Raw genomic sequence first — 11,906 nt, 5'->3', positions numbered from 1 at the left:
CAATTGGACCTCAAATCTCAATGAAATAACACGAATTTGGTATAATTGAACTCGGATTAGCAGCGCCTACAAACCCTAACCACCCAAACATCCAAACATTCGCGTTTAATGGGGTATTTAATTCACGTTTATATACGGTTCTTAGACTAACGATTAACCTATCAAACTGTAATGGATTACACTGTGGATTAGTTCGTTTGATTCGTTTTCCTCACATTCATACAGATCTAGGATTACCTAAACGAATCTGGACCTAAATGAACGATTTCTAGATATAAACGAACCTTAAACGAGTCGGTTTACGAACACGATCTAGTCTCGATGTAGGTTTGGCTCGTTACGACGTTCCAGCAGCAACAAGCTAGGGTTTTCACCTTCGGATATTGGTTCGGGATATAGGATGGTGTTTGTGTGTGTTTTTCAAAGTGTAGGCTATGGTGTAGAGATAGATAAAAATGGAAAGGATTAGGGATTAAGGGGTATTTATACTCCCTTAAGCCCATGGACCTAAGGCCCATTCCATCTCTTATTCCATCTTTTAAAGTCCAAGTCCAACCTTTTACAGTTTTTTATCTAAACCGATAAACGACACACTATAAAATAAAGATATTTATTTTATTATTTCTTATTGAAAGTAGGATGTTACATAGGGCTCATTCCTTGCTTCTTAATGAATGTGTTCTTTCATAACAAATGGACTATTTTGTTACTTCTTAACGAATGTGTTCTTTCATAACGAATGGACTCTTTCGTTACTTCTTAACGAATGTGTTCTTTCATAACGAATGGACTCATTCGTTACCTCTTAACGAATGGCCACTTATGAAGAATGGACCTTTATAAAGAATGAGATTCATTCGTTTGGTTCACTCAACGAATGGCCTAACGAATGAGCCTAACGAATGAGGGCTCCTTCGTTGGTTCTCCGTAACGAATGACTTAACGAATGTAGTTCGTTCGTTGCTGTTCCTTAACGAATAGGCATACACGCGCCTAGGGTTTAGGGCATCTGACAAATGTCAGACGTCCTTTCCAAACATTCCCCTAATCGTCGGTGTCGCCTTTCCGGCGCCGTCATCGCCGGAAAACCGGGATCTCGCTGGAAAAGCGAGATCTCACTCTTTTTTTCCACCATTTTTCACCGTTTTCATCCCGTTTGATCTGAATCCGAGCTAGGGTGACCCCTAAGCTCATATTTCTATACCCGACTCTATCCGAACCTCGTGGCTTTAATGGTTGAGGGTGTCGGTTCATCGTTTCGCGACTAGATCTAACGGGTTTGAACCTATATACAATCATACTATCATTACCTCGGATAAAAGCTCGGTTTCCTTCTTGGGCTCGGCTTAGAGAAAGAGGGAGAGCTTAAGTGTGTGTTTTTGGATTGTGTGTGGAATGGGTGAAATGAATGGATTAATATATAATAATAGTTTATATATTATGGACCATGGGATTAAGACCATGGTCTTTTTTCCTTATTAATCCAAATCCATCACCCATATTATTACTTGCTCAACCCAATACAAGCCCAACTCAATAATAATTAATATTATTATTTTATTTACCAAAACAGGAAAACGGGAGGTTACAATATGAAAAACAATCATTTTAATATATATATATATGTATATGTATATAATAAGTATACATATTTTATATTCTAAATATGTTATGGATCAATTATTCATTACGCCCTCGTAATGTTGAATGGTGTGGTAAAATCTTAAAATATTTCTTATTTTATTTGTCTAAATATTCTCATACTACTTAGTTAAATATGATGTTAGATTTCTTATGGTATACCCGATGATTTGTTTTTTTGTCTAAACTCGATAGGAAATCCGAAACCCGATGGGAAAACCCGAAACCCAACGGGCAATTACTCGATAAATACCCGACGAGTTTGGATGACTGGTTTTAGGTTTGGAAATACCTAAACCTGACCCATTGACATCTCTAATAATATCATATTATAGAATAACGAGTTTCATATAATAGTTTAGCATAACATAATTCATATCACATATAAACGTGTTACACCATTTAACATAATTTAATCGAGACCCCGTCCTATATAACAAAACCACAAACGATGCCACAACATTGATGCAGTAGTGACGTGTCTATTTGCAGTGAAGTGTCTATGCAACTCGCATAGGCATAGGTAAAGGTGCACAAACCGGTTTGGGTTAAAACCGGTTCGGTTTGATCAGCAAAAGTCAAAACCGGTTTGTAATCGGTTTCTGTTCGGGTTGAAACCAGCTTCTTACAATGTTATGATCGGTTTCAATTCGGGCTTTGATCGGTTTCGGTTCGGCGTTTGACCGGTTTTGGTGGAGAAAATAACATACCGGTTCCGAACCTACGGTTTCAATCGGTTCCGAACCTACGGTTTCAATCGGTTCCAAACTGGTTTTTACATAATCGGTTCTAAACCGGTTTTTTTTTTGTTTGATTTTCGGGTCGGTTTGATTAACCGGTTTATTTGCCCGCCTCTATACATAGGCCTAGGCCATATAGTTGTTGATGTATTAGAGCCCGGATTAAAAGATCATAAAAATATAATAAATGTTAACTATCTTCATATAATGCATCTAACCCGAACCCAAACTGACTCGACCATAATCGTATTCAATCTTCTTTTAGGGCATAGCCCTTTCCGGCGCCGTTATCGCCGGAAAACCAGGATCTCGTTGGAAAAGCGAGATCTCACTCGTTTTTCCACCATTTTTCACCGTTTTCATCCCGTTCGATCTGGATCCGAGCTAGGGTGACCCCTAAGCTCGTCTTTCTATCGGTTTATAGCCGATTCCATCCGGACCTCGTGACTTTAATGGTTGAGGGTGTCGGTTCAACGTTTCGCGACTAGATCTAACGGGTTTGAATCTATATACAATCATACTATCATTACCTCGGGTAAAAGCTCGGTTTCCTTCTTGGGCTCGGCTTAGAGAAAGAGGGAGAGCTGAAGTGTGTGTTTTTGGATGGTGTGTGGAATAGGTGAAATGAATGGATTAATATATAATAATAGTTTATATATTAAGGACCATGGGCTTAAGCCCATGATCTTTCTTCCTTATTAATCCAAATCCATCACCCATATTATTACTTGCTCAACCCAATACAAGCCCAACTCAATAATAATTAATATTATTATTTTATTAACCGAAAACGGGAGGTTACAATATGAAAAACAATCATTCTAATATATATATATATACATATATATATATATATAATAAATATAGATATTTTATATTCTAAATATATTATTGATCAATTATTCATATTCTATACGGTACATATATACGCCCTCATAATGTTGAATGGTGTGGTAAAATCTTAAAATATTTCTTATAGTATTTGTCTAAATATTCTCATACTTCTTAGTTAAATATGATGTTAGATTGCTTATGGTATACCCGATGATTTTTTTTGTCTAAACTCGATATGAAATCTGAAACCCGATGGGAAAACCCTAAACCCAACGGGCAATTACTCGATAAATACCCAACGAGTTTGGGTAATACCTAAACCCGGCCCATTGACATCTCTAATAATATCATATTATAGAATAACGAGTTTCATATAATAGTTTAGCATAACATAATTCATATCACATATAAACGTGTTACACCATTTAACATAATTTAATCGAGACCCCGTCCTATATAACAACACCACAAATGATGCCACAACATCGATGCTGTACTGACGTGTCTATTTGCAGTGAAGTGTCTATGCAACTCGCATAGGCATAGGTAGAGGTGCACAAACCAGTTTAAAACTTAAAACCGGTTTGGGTTGAAACCGATTAGGTTTGATCAGTAAAAGTCAAAACCGGTTTGTAATCGGTTTCTGTTCGGGTTGAAACCAGCTTCTTACAATGTTATGATCGGTTTCAATTCGGGCTTTGATCGGTTTCGGTTCGGGGTTTGATTGGTTTCGGTTCGGGGTTTGACCGGTATCGATTGGGTTAACCGGTTTTGGTGGAGAAAATAACATACCGGTTCCGAACCTACGGTTTCAATTGGTTCTGAACCTACGGTTTCAACCGGTTCCAAACTGGTTTCTACATAATCGGTTCTAAACCGGTTCTGTTTTGGCTTGATTTTCGGGTCGGTTTGATTAACCGGTTTATTTTCCCACCTCTAGACCTAGGCCTAGGCTATATAGTTGTTGAAGTATTAGAGTCTGGATTAAAAGAACATAAAAATCTAATAAATGTTAACTATCTTCATATAATGCATCTAAAAACAAATAAATGTAAATTAAACTATCACCTAATAATATAAAATCAAATAAATGTGATGTAATATATCTCCTAATATTGTCAACAACTATTAAGTATCAAGTAAACTTTTTCACAATAATAAAAATATAAATGTGAAGTAATTATCTCATAGTATTCAAGGCTAGGGCTGACACTTTTACCAGAAGCCCAACCCAAAAAAACTTGTACTCGAAACCAAACTAACCCGACTCGAATAACCCGAACCCTAGAAAAAACTAACCCGAACCTGAACTGAAGTAATTCGGGTTGGCTCTTGGGTTTGATTTATAAGCTTTGGGTCAACCCAAATAAACTTTTAGTTCTGAAATTAAATATATTTTTAAGTATACTAGGTTAAGTCTTGCCAACTAAAGTTATTAAAATCTGGGTCTAATCAACTGTTGTCATTCTAACTATTATGGATCGATTGCTTATTTAATTAGTTGTCAACAACTAATTAAATATATTGTCAACAACTATTAAGTATCAAGTAAACTTTTTCACAATAATAAAAATATAAATGTGAAGTAATTATCTCATAGTATTCAAGGCTAGGGCTGACACTTTTACCAGAAGCCCAACCCAAAAAAACTTGTACTCGAAACCAAACTAACCCGACTCGAATAACCCGAACCCTAGAAAAAACTAACCCGAACCTGAACTGAAGTAATTCGGGTTGGCTCTTGGGTTTGATTTATAAGCTTTGGGTCAACCCAAATAAACTTTTAGTTCTGAAATTAAATATATTTTTAAGTATACTAGGTTAAGTCTTGCCAACTAAAGTTATTAAAATCTGGCTCTAATCAACTGTTGTCATTCTAACTATTATGGATCGATTGCTTATTTAATTAGTTGTCAACAACTAATTAAATATATTGTCAACAACTATTAAGTATCAAGTAAACTTTTTCACAATAATAAAAATATAAATGTGAAGTAATTATCTCATAGTATTCAAGGCTAGGGCTGACACTTTTACCAGAAGCCCAACCCAAAAAAACTTGTACTCGAAACCAAACTAACCCGACTCGAATAACCCGAACCCTAGAAAAAACTAACCCGAACCTGAACTGAAGTAATTCGGGTTGGCTCTTGGGTTTGATTTATAAGCTTTGGGTCAACCCAAATAAACTTTTAGTTCTGAAATTAAATATATTTTTAAGTATAATAGGTTAAGTCTTGCCAACTAAAGTTATTAAAATCTGGCTCTAATCAACTGTTGTCATTCTAACTATTATGGATCGATTGCTTATTTAATTAGTTGTCAACAACTAATTAAATATATTGTCAACAACTATTAAGTATCAAGTAAACTTTTTCACAATAATAAAAATATAAATGTGAAGTAATTATCTCATAGTATTCAAGGCTAGGGCTGACACTTTTACCAGAAGCCCAACCCAAAAAAACTTGTACTCGAAACCAAACTAACCCGACTCGAATAACCCGAACCCTAGAAAAAACTAACCCGAACCTGAACTGAAGTAATTCGGGTTGGCTCTTGGGTTTGATTTATAAGCTTTGGGTCAACCCAAATAAACTTTTAGTTCTGAAATTAAATATATTTTTAAGTATACTAGGTTAAGTCTTGCCAACTAAACTTATTAAAATCTGGCTCTAATCAACTGTTGTCATTCTAACTATTATGGATCGATTGCTTATTTTATTAGTTGTCAACAACTAATTAAATATATTGTCAACAACTATTAAGTATCAAGTAAACTTTTTCACAATAATAAAAATATAAATGTGAAGTAATTATCTCATAGTATTCAAGGCTAGGGCTGACACTTTTACCAGAAGCCCAACCCAAAAAAACTTGTACTCGAAACCAAACTAACCCGACTCGAATAACCCGAACCCTAGAAAAAACTAACCCGAACCTGAACTGAAGTAATTCGGGTTGGCTCTTGGGTTTGATTTATAAGCTTTGGGTCAACCCAAATAAACTTTTAGTTCTGAAATTAAATATATTTTTAAGTATACTAGGTTAAGTCTTGCCAACTAAAGTTATTAAAATCTGGCTCTAATCAACTGTTGTCATTCTAACTATTATGGATCGATTGCTTATTATTAATTTTGTTTCCATTTATTACTAATAACAACCATAATCGAGCAACCAAATCATGCTCGATTGAATACGATTATGGTCGAGTTAGTTTTGCTCTTCTTTTGAATTGTTTTATCAAGCTAGATTAGTTTATTATTTGATTATTTGTGTTATAAGCAAAGAAGAATATGTTGTTTTAATTTAGCATTGTACTTTTTAATTTTTTTTGGTTTTGTGTGTTCATTTTTCTAGGATACTCGAAACCCGATTAACCCAACCCGAATAAACCAGAACCCGAAAAACCCGTGAGAGATTTGAGTTGGGTTTTGGGTCAACATTTAAAACTTTGAAACTGAAGAACCCGACACGAAAAACCCAAAACCCGAAAAACGAACACGAAGAACACCCCTACCCAATGCAATGACGTGTATGCAACTTTCATAGCCACAATTGTTCTAGTATTATAGTCAATTGGTGTGTAGAAATAATGTGAGGAATGGAATGAGTTACTAACTCACTATGAGGGAATGAGAAAGTGATTTGGTTGGTAAATGGAATGAAATCAACGATTACTCAAGAAATATCATTCTATCAAAATCATTCCTCCCAAACTTCCCCCCCCCCCCCTTCCCATTACATTCCTATTTCACTATATTCTTAACAAAACACCATCACCATTGTTGTTGCCACCGTCGACACACAGCCACCACCTGACCACCGCCCCCTAACTGCCTGACCTCCGCCACACCTAACGGCTCAGTTTTGAGTAAGCATATAAGGCTCGGCTATGAGCAAGCATAAATGATATAGGAACAAGTAAAGAATGAAAGCGTAATGTTAAGTTATGAAAGAATGTTTGTAAGTTGTAATGAATTATGATTTATACTGTATGTTGAAGAGTAACCTAATGATTATGTAAACTATAACTCACTCAACGTGTAACTGACTTTTAGTATGTATGCAGGTATTGCAGATGGCGTGGGAAGCCTGAAGTGCGTACGAGCCTATCTATATTGAAAATGATATTAGATAAAGAAGTTAAATTTAAAGTTTTTAATTTTTGCTGTAATTTGTAATGGTTAATAAATGTTGTTAGACATTTTTCATGAACAAGTCCAACTAAAGTAGGATGCTCGGGTTTGGGACCTTACAAATGTTGTTTCAAACCATATTCGTCAAACCTTGTAATTTTTCTTCAACGAGTGTGACAGAACAACTGAATACCTTTTCGCCATGTTTAAGAAATTAAAAGCACAATTCTACAAATTTGGAATCGAATACATTAAAATCCATTTATGTATTTTCATATAAAATGTTGACGGGATTTGATTAAATAAATCTAAAAAAGATAATGGTTTCCTGGAGTATCTTCTTACTAACAATCATGTTATTGTTCCTTATTGATCCATGGTATTTCTTTGTATATACATACACACATCTTTGCTTTTCTAGGTTTATTTGTTTGTTTATAGATACTTATATAATACATAACATGTATACACACGTATAAGTACATACGAATGTGGATCTCATTTAAAAAATAACAATGTAATGAGATATTGTTATAAAATTTATTATTCGATGGTTTTAATTAGAAGTATTCTACAATGTATATCTCTAGATCTTCGTTCAAATCCCGGAACGACACTTTTTAAGTTTTTGTACATTTTATAGTTTTTAGTTTTAGTGAGGAAAGACCGTGTAGGCCAGAAAGAAGACAAGTTTTCTTTAGTGGCCCATAAAGAAACTATAAAATATAACACAATATTTCACACATAATCGAAAATCTAATTCTCCTTTCAATAATTTATTAGCACTACAGCCGCTGCCGCCATCTACAACCCTAAATAGTAACGCTTTGTTGACAATGTTAGAGGAAAGAAATATCATCCCATTGTAAGCATTCTTTAGTTCTTGTTTCGTTCCTTTTGTTTTTGTAATCTGTTTGGAGTTATTATTATGAGACATATCTGTTTTGATTTAATTAAAGGCTTTTGATTTCTTTTTTCATGAATATAATAGGCTTACTTGTAATCAGTTTCATGATGAAGGGTAGCGAATAACACATAAACTCTCATAACATGATAATTGTTCATAGCATAAATGGATATGGTAATGTTATTTACAATTATGTCATTTCATTTCTACTCCCTCTTAGTATGTTGTTAGGGTGGCTTGTTTGTTCATCTCTTCTCAATCAGTTTGACGCTAAAGCGTTTTTCTACATATTATAAGAATTTTCCATGCTTATTTCATAAAACTCTGTCTGTTCTACAGACTTATGATCCATTTGTTCATAGCCGATGAAATTTGGAAAAAGAAATTACAAATAGAAATCGATATTAACTTTATTATTAAATAAAGTCTTTTTTAGAACGGAAAACCTATGTATACACTTATTTAAATCTCCACCTAAATGTACACCATATACATCAATACCCTTGTGAGTCATTAAATTTAGTTTTAGTGTGTTTTTAAAAATCCTAGCATTTTCACTTGACTAATATGGTAAATCATAAATTAAGAATGTGAGTAGATTAGAAGATTTTTTAAAGTTGAGAGATCATTTTTTTTTTGCCAACCTCCATGCTATTAAAAGCATGAAATTCAGTTTTTAAGTTCTCGCTTTATATAAGGTCACGGTTAATAAAATTTTTTTTTTGCCATATTTTAGGTTCTTTACAGGTTCTTAGAATACTACAGCAAATTCGAGTGGAATAGATTTGGTGTTAGTATTAAAGATCCTGTTAACTTATCCTTACTACCTTTCGGCGATAACGTTGTTAATATTATCGATCCCTTGAAATAAAAAAAAACAGTATTGGCGCAAGTGTTCATACAGGTTAGTGATAATATTTACTTTAGTAGAACAATTAATTACTTATTGTTCATAATAGAAACACTTCTTGTAAACACCTTTACCCATATAACGCTTGCAGTAGATCGTGATGCTCGTAAGCTAGGCAAGATTTTGGAAATACTAAGAGGGAACATTTCAAACTGAATCAATAGCAACTTTGGTAACACTTAGATGATACGTCAATCTAACTTTGGACCGTCTAGTGCACCTCACTTGGTGCATAAACCCAAAAGGAGGCTTGATTAGGGTTTTTTGATCTCATTCTATAACCAGCTTTGAGCATGTGTTAGATAATGTTGGAAGACACGACATAAGGTAAATGAAATATGTTCTTTGATTCCATTTTCCCCTGTGTATATATTACTGAACTGCTCAAGATGTTTTTGCTTCTTTTTGCATGTTTTTAGGGTCCTAGAACGCCTTTACCAGATAACGATGGATGTAACCAAGCTCCATCCTCCATGATCAACAATTAACCCTTACGCAATTTTGGTTCAAGTACTAATTTCGTTATTCAAAAGTAAACTCGAATACAATATAATTTTTTTGTATTAATTTATTATGATATTGTGTAGGGTGTGGTGTGTATATTGTGATGTTAAATAACAATTGCTCTAGTGGTTATGTTTATCAAGTTCCTCTAAAAGTTAGATGAATCATTTATTCTACTTTGTAAAAGAAGTAAAACACTATATCGTGTAACACCGTAACTTATGTAGATTAGTAGGGAATATAATATGTTGGAATTGTCACATGTAGCCGCAACTCTAATTATAAAACTAATTATTATCTGAACCAATGTGCTAGCCTAATAATAACTCATCACGTTTCGCAACATGTTCTACACAAGCATTAATGATAAATAATTCAAAATGCATATGATTATCGCAACATGTTCTACACAAGCATTAATGATAAATAATTCAAAATGCATATGATTGTTAAATACTCATGTTTACTCCTTATTAGCACATACTAATTGCCATTCAAATCTCTAAATCTAAAAGTGTTCATGAGTACGGTATATATACAAAACGATAAAGCTACAGACACCCATGGGAGTCCACCCATGGCATAGCCCATTCGTTACACGCGCCTAAGGTTTAGGGCATCTGACAGAGTGTCAGACGTCCTCTGCAAACATTCCCCGGAAAGTGTTCATACAGGTTAGTGATAATATTATCGATCCCTTGAAATTAAAAAAAAAAACAGTATTGGCGCAAGTGTTCATACAGGTTAGTGATAATATTACTTTAGTAGAACAATTAATTACTTATTGTTCATAATAGAAACACTTCTTGTAAACACCTTTACCCATATAACGCTTGCAGTAGATCGTGATGCTCGTAAGCTAGGCAAGATTTTGGAAATACTAAGAGGGAACATTTCAAACTGAATCAATAGCAACATTGGTAACACTTAGATGATACGTCAATCTAACTTTGGACCGTCTAGTGCACCTCACTTGGTGCATAAACCCAAAAGGAGGCTTGAGTTAGGGTTTTTTGATCTCATTCTATAACCAGCTTTGAGCATGTGTTAGATAATGTTGGAAGACACGACATAAGGTAAATGAAATATGTTCTTTGATTCCATTTTCCCTTGTGTATATATTACTGAACTGCTCAAGATGTTTTTGCTTCTTTTTGCATGTTTTTAGGGTCCTAGAACGCCTTTACCAGATAACGATGGATGTAACCAAGCTCCATCCTCCATGATCAACAATTAACCCTTACGCAATTTTGGTTCAAGTACTAATTTCGTTATTCAAAAGTAAACTCGAATACAATATAATTTTTTTGTATTAATTTATTATGATATTGTGTAGGGTGTGGTGTGTATATTGTGATGTTAAATAACAATTGCGCTAGTGGTTATGTTTATCAAGTTCCTCTAAAAGTTAGATGAATCATTTGTTCTACTTTGTAAAAGAAGTAAAACACTATATCGTGTAACACCGTAACTTATGCAGGTAAGTAGGGAATATAATATGTTGGATTTGTCACATGTAGTGAATACGAAGCCACAACTCTAATTATAAAACTAATTATTATCTGAACCAATATGCTAGCCTAATAATAACTCATCATGTTTCGCAACATGTTCTATACAAGCATTAAGGATAGATAATTCCAAATGCATATGATTGTTAAATACTCATGTTTCTCCTTATTAGCACATACTAATTGCCATTCAAATCTCTAAATCTATAAGTGCTCGTGCGTACGGTATATATACAACAAGATAAAGCAACAAACACTCATGGGAGTCCACCCAAAACACCCATGGGATTCCACCCATGGCATAGCCCATTCGTTACACGCGCCTAGGGTTTAGGGCATCTGACAGAATGTCAGACGTCCTTTGCAAGCATTCCCCTAATCGTCGGCGCCGCCTTTCCGGCGCCGTCGTCGCCGGAAAACCGGGATCTCGCCGGAAAAGCGAGATCTCACTCGTTTTTCCACCATTTTTCACCGTTTTCGTCCCGTTCGATCTGGATCCGAGCTAGGGTGACCCCTAAGCTCGTATTTCTATCAGTATATAGCCGATTCCATCTGGACCTCGTGGCTTGAGATATTGTTATAAAATTTATTATTCGATGGTTTTTATTAGAAGTATTCTACAATGTAGATCTCTAGATATTCGTTCAAATCCCGGAACGACACCTTTTAACTTTTTGTACATTTTATACTTTTTAGTTTTAGTGAGGAAAGGCCGTGTAG

General features: G+C 34.6%; 1 long non-coding RNA gene across 1 annotated transcript; it reads left to right on the top strand.

The window, feature by feature from the left end:
• The first annotated feature begins 7,989 nt into the window (after nucleotides 1–7,989).
• LOC143577100 (uncharacterized) lies at nucleotides 7,990–9,355 on the top strand. Its single transcript, XR_013143060.1, has 3 exons — nucleotides 7,990–8,435; nucleotides 8,998–9,165; nucleotides 9,263–9,355. It is a non-coding gene; the product is annotated as an uncharacterized LOC143577100 (long non-coding RNA).
• The last annotated feature ends 2,551 nt before the right edge of the window (nucleotides 9,356–11,906 follow it).

Source organism: Bidens hawaiensis, unplaced genomic scaffold (genome assembly GCF_021521415.1).
Source record: "Bidens hawaiensis isolate Kalapana, Puna unplaced genomic scaffold, B.hawaiensis_p1.1 tig00028462_1, whole genome shotgun sequence".
Taxonomy (NCBI): Eukaryota; Viridiplantae; Streptophyta; class Magnoliopsida; order Asterales; family Asteraceae; genus Bidens; species Bidens hawaiensis.
Note: the sequence above shows the minus strand (reverse complement) of the source record. Positions and strands in the feature narration are given on the sequence as shown.